Below are 6,000 nucleotides of genomic sequence, written 5' to 3' on the forward strand. Positions count from 1 at the left end.
TTTGTTATTTTTATGATTTCTTTTATTGTTTATTATTTCTTTTTGGAACACTTATTGGGTCGAGCGTTTTATAAGCTCCGTCGGGTTTTCTTTGTTGGTTCTTTCCCGACGTATAGGATTAGGTCGAACCAACCCTAGGGTTTAGATTATTATAAATAGGGCCCTTCATTATTCATTCCAATTAATCAATGAATGAAGAATTAGTTTGCCCACATTACTTGTGCAATACGCCTAAAACCTATTTTGCTGCCGACGGAGGAGATCCTCTGCGCCAGCGTGTGTTGAAGCCGCCGACCCCGTAGCTTGGGGCGCCGGATTTGGTTGTGTTGTGTACGTGATTGACGGATTGTTCTTCGTTAAGAGATTGTGCTCTTAACATGCACCTATTCCTTATAATACAATTATACAATCCCCTCATAAATATCAACATGGGATCTATAAATGTTCATATTCCAACAACATATTCATACACTTCTTGAAACCATTACTTCAAAACCAGATTCAAAAATTCAGGAGAAATGATGAATAGTGTTCAAGAATTCCTATCAACTCTTCCCAAAAGGTACAACTCCTCCAAGCAGGCGGGGGCAGCGAGGCACCAATCACGGTGCTGTACTACGGCGGAGCAGCCGGCTCCGTGCCGTTCCTGTGGGAGTCTCAGCCCGGGACGCCGAAGCACAAGCTCAGCGACGGCCCTCTCCCGCCGCTGACCCCGCCACCCCAGTATCGGTCGAGAAATCTAGCTAGCAGCCCTAGCTTGAAGAAGAAGCATTATTCCAAGACTTCGCTTGAAGAAGTAGCCACGGTGTTTGTTAAGAGGAGTTCCCCCCCAACAAGTAAGGATCACCGACGAGGAGTCGACGTTGAGCACGATAGCGGCGGACGTCTCAAGCGTTCCTTGAGATCAGTTCCGGATTAGGGTTGCAGAAACTTAAAGAACAAGAAAATAGGGAAAATATTATGTATTTCGTTATGGCAAATCCTCACATAACTCCCTTTTATATCTAAGGACCCTAGATGATTCGACTCTCTTTTGCGATCCGGGAAAGAATCACCAAGAAAACCCGGAAAGGGGCTTATTGGGCCCGACCCAATTAATAATGCAAAATACGTCCAAACTAAAATAACAATATCCAAAACTATGACTAATACTAAGGAAATAAGATAAAGGAATAAAAATAACTAACTAAGGCACCCTCGTCCCCTACTTCTTTATCGCGAGACGAAGTCCCCGTACCGAGTTATCGGCTTCGGCTGTCTTCGGGGTCGCTGGTTCAGCATTGGCACCTCCCTCGCTACTTCCTCGAATGCCGTCGTCGCGAACTCCTCCGCAAGCTCTTCCGTCCTCAGCTCCTCCGCTGGTTGCTGAGCTTCGGTCTCCCCCGTCGGCTTGTCACCTCTGGGGACCGGGATGACCTCCGTATCAACTCCCCCGTCGTTGGGAACCTTCTTGTCCTCAAGGAGATAGGGAAAATGCTTCTCAATCACCGGCATCGGCTCCCAAGTGGGCGCCGATCCTCCATCGTCGCTCCACTGCAGTAACCCCTCTGCTTGGACAGCCCCACCGCTAAGAACCTGCCTCCTCTCCAACAACTTCGTCGGGCGCGCGATGGGGTGCCCCCTCACGAACACCACCGGGAATTCCGGCGACTCTGTTCCAGCTCCAGCCACAAAAGGTCGCAACAGGCTAACGTGGAACACATTGTGGATCCGACTCCCATCCGGTAACTTTAGTCGATACGCCACTTGTCCAATACGTTCAAGGACGTCAAACGGCCCATAAAAACGTCGAGCTAGCTTTGCCGAGACCGGGCGAGCCACCGAATGTTGGCGGTATTGCTGCAATCTCAATAGCACCCTGTCTCCCACGGCAAACTCCACGTGCCGGCGATGCTTGTTCGCGGCGGACTGCATTCTCTGCTGAGCTCGCTTCAAACTCCGACGCAACTCCACGATTAACTCCCCCCGCTGCCGTATATCGCGCGCTACAGCCGGAAGGGTCGCGGCCGACGGCGGGGCGGCAATTAACGCCGGTGGCTCACGCCCGTACAATGCGTGGAACGGCGATGTCCCCAAGCCTTCATGGTAGAAGCAGTTTAATGCTAACTCTGCCCATGGCAAGAAATTAGCCCACTTCGCCGGCCGGTCAGCTACAAACGACCTCAAGTACTGCTCCAGGCCTCGATTCCTCACCTCCGTCTGGCCGTCCGATTGGGGGTGGTAGGCGGTAGTGAAATGCTGCTTGGTTCCACTCAATCGCAACATGTGCCCCCACACCTCACTCAAAAATATTGGATCTCTGTCGGACACGAGCGTCTTTGGGAAGCCATGGTGTTTGACGACCGTGTCGATAAAGAGATTGGCGACCCGCCAAGCGTCAAACTTAGCCGGTAGCGGGGCAAAGTGTGCATACTTCGAGAGCCGGTCCACGGCCACCAAAATCGTGGTATAGCCCCGGGATTGCGGTAAACACGTGATAAAATCCATTGAAACGTCTTCCCATATTTGCGTCGGTACGGGTAAAGGCTGCAAAAGACCCGCCGGTTTCTGGGTCGAATACTTGGTCGTCTGGCACACGAAACACGCCTCCACGTAGCGCTTAACTTCCTTGCGCATCTGCCGCCAAAAGAAGGACGCGACTAGGCGTCGAAAGGTGCGGTCGACTCCCGGATGACCGGCTAACGGGGTACTATGGTGCTCATACAGCAGTGCCTCCTTTGCCGCGGAACCCGTCGCTACCACCACGCGTCTATCGAAGTAAAACAAGCCATCCACCACCGAGAAATGTGGGCTGGCCGTCCCATTCTCCACGGCAGTATGCAACTCCAACAACTCCCCCAATGTTTTATTTTCCTCCTGCAAAATTTCCATAATCTCCGGGATCGGATGGCTCACTGCGGCCATCAGCCGGGCATCCCCCTCATCGACCTCCATATCTCTGCGTGACAACGCATCTGCCGCCTTATTTGATGCTCCGGTTTTGTACTCGATCCGGAACTTGTACCCCATTAACTTACGGACATACAGTTGCTGATCCGGTGTCTGTATCACTTGCTGCAATAATTCCTTCAAGCTTTTCTGGTCGCTCCGGATGACAAACTCTCGACCCAACAAGTACTGCCTCCACTTCTGCACTGCCTCGACGATCGCATAGAGTTCCTTATGATAGGTTGACGTCACCCGCCGTCGCGGACCCAGCTTCTTGCTGAAGAACGCTATAGGGTGCCCATCCTGGAGCAAAACCGCCCCCACCCCAAATTCAGATGCGTCGGTCTCCAAGTAGAATGTCCTGGAAAAATCCGGTAATCGGAGGACCGGCGCTGATGTCATGGCGGCCTTCAACGCGACAAAACTCTCATCCGCTTGGGTGGACCACTCAAACCCGTCCTTCTTCAATAACTCCGTTAACGGAGCCGCAACGGCCGCATACCCCGCGATAAAACGTCTATAGTACCCTGTTAGTCCCAAAAATCCCCGCAACTGCTTTAATGTACTGGGAGTCGGCCAAGCCTCCATTGCCCTGATCTTTTCTGGGTCCGCCCGTAGGGTCCCGTCTCCCAATATATGTCCCAAGTAATCCACTGTAGAGCAACAAAAAGAACACTTCGACAGTTTAACAAAGAAGCAATGCGAAGCAAGGATGGATAAAACCTCCTGTAAATGAGTAGCGTGGCTCTCCAAGGATGGACTGTAAATCAGAATGTCATCGAAGAACACAATGACCGAGTGGCGGAGCAGGGGCCGGAAAATGTCGTTCATAGCAGCCTGGAATGTTGATGGCGCATTGGTCAACCCGAATGGCATCACCAGAAATTCAAAGTGGCCATCGTGAGTGTGAAAAGCCGTCTTGAACACGTCCTCCGAATGCATACGAATCTGGTGGTACCCGGCTCTAAGGTTCAATTTAGTAAACACCCGAGCGGCCCCCAACTCGTCAAATAGCTCGTCCGTCGTCGGGATAGGGAAGTGATCGGGCACCGTGGCCGCGTTCAGAGCTCTGTAATCAATACAGAAACGAAATGATCCATCTTTTTTTCGGATTAGCAACACTGGCGACGAAAACGGACTGTGACTCTGCCTGATAATTCCCGCGTCTAGCATCTCCCTGACTTGGCGCTCGATTTCCAATTTCTGAAAATAGGGATATCGATAGGGCCGCACATTCACCGGTTTAGCGTTGGGCAACAGATGTATCCTGTGATCAAATGGCCGCGCCGGCAGCATGCCCGTCGGTACGCGGAAGACCGAATGGTTTGCCTCCAAAACCGCCAGAACCGGTTGCGGCAAGGCGGCCGGAAATGTTGCCTCATCATCCGCCCCCATGGTCCCCGGCGACACCTGAATCAGCTCGTAAGCCCGGGCATCGGCTCCCCGCAACAAAATGATAGATGCTGCTCGAAACGACACCTCCCGTGGATCAGCGGGTGTCACCTTGAGGCACACCGGCACACCTTCTCGCAGGAATTCGATCGTACCGTCCACAAAATCATTCGTCACCCGGCGCAAAGATCGCAGCCACTCCATGCCTAACACCACATCAAGACCATGAATCGGTAAAATGTGCAGAGTCACCACAAAGGACTCCTGCTGAATCGAGAGCTGCGTCGCTATGCTCGCGAAGGAGCAGATCAATGAAGCTCCATTGCCGACGTAAACCCGAAACGGTCAGAGGAAGCTTCAGCTTCTCGGCTACCCTCGGATGTAGGAAATCATGAGAGCTGCCCGTATCCACCAACACCTGTACGACCTCTGTCTCAATCCGGCCCTCAAGCAACAAGGAATTCGGGCTCGGATGTCCTCCCAGGGCATAGATGTGCGACAAATCAGTGCACAGTAACTCCTCATGCGGCTGGTCGCCCTCCATCTCCTCTGACTCGTCGACCACCACGCCCATATACGCCAAGAAGGTCTTATTACATACATGCCCGGGGACCCACTTCTCGGGACAATACCAACAAAGCCCCTTTTTTGTCCGGTCGGCCTTCTCCGCTGCGTTCAATCGGATGACCGGGACGCCGGCGTAGTCGCTGCCCCGCTGAGGACCCGTGCGGACAGGCGGTGCTGCCGGCGCTTGAGTCTGCTGTTGGTTATTGGGCCCCAATTGGAGCTGCTGGGGTTGCTGTCCCCCACGAGGCTGCCACGGCCTCCGTTGGGAGGTCGGCTGGGCCGGTGGCCTTTCGATCGCTGCATCGAATTCAACTGCCAACGCCATGGCTGCTGCCACCGAGGGCGGGTACTGAAATTTGACTTGGTTGCGAACTGGCTGCGTTAACCCCTCGACATACAATGTCACCAACCGACGCTCAGGGACCCCCCGAACCCGGTTCAGCACCCCATCAAACTCGGAGTTATAGTCAGCCACCGAGCCTGTTTGGAAAAGCTTGGCCAACACTCCAAAGTGATCAACAAAACACTTGGGATCGAAACGACGACGGACATCCTCCAAAAAATCCCCCCACCGTGCCGTCGGGTTCCCTTCCCTATAATTAAAAACCCACTCCGCCACGGGGGGCTCGAACAGCATCACCGCATAGTGTAAGCGCTGATCTTCCGGAAGAGAGCAATGGTCGAAATAGAATTGAATCCTCGCGATCCAACTGGCCACGTTCGATCCATCGAACCGCGGCGGCTTCATAGACACCCCGGGAGGCCTCTCCGCGGACTGCGGTCTATTCCCCGAAGACTCCCACTGCGGGCGGCTGCTGGGGGCCTGGAAATCTTGGAACCGGTTCCCCCAAGGGTCCCATGGTGGGGGAGCCCGCGTTGTAAGCGGTAAGTCCCACGCCGTCGGATGCTGTGGCCGGTGCGGTCCCTGGGCCTCCCACGACGACTGTTGGAACCAAGAGGTGGGCGGTAGGTCCCATGTGGATCTCTGCGGCTGGCCATAGTCATGACGCATCGCCCCCGATGCAGAACTAGGGTTCGGCCGAAACCCTTCAAAACGGGCCGAAGACCCAGCCGCCGCCGGTAGGGTTGATGTCGACATCACTATCGCGGATG

Source organism: Salvia splendens, chromosome 14 (genome assembly GCF_004379255.2).
Source record: "Salvia splendens isolate huo1 chromosome 14, SspV2, whole genome shotgun sequence".
NCBI classification, from domain to species: Eukaryota; Viridiplantae; Streptophyta; class Magnoliopsida; order Lamiales; family Lamiaceae; genus Salvia; species Salvia splendens.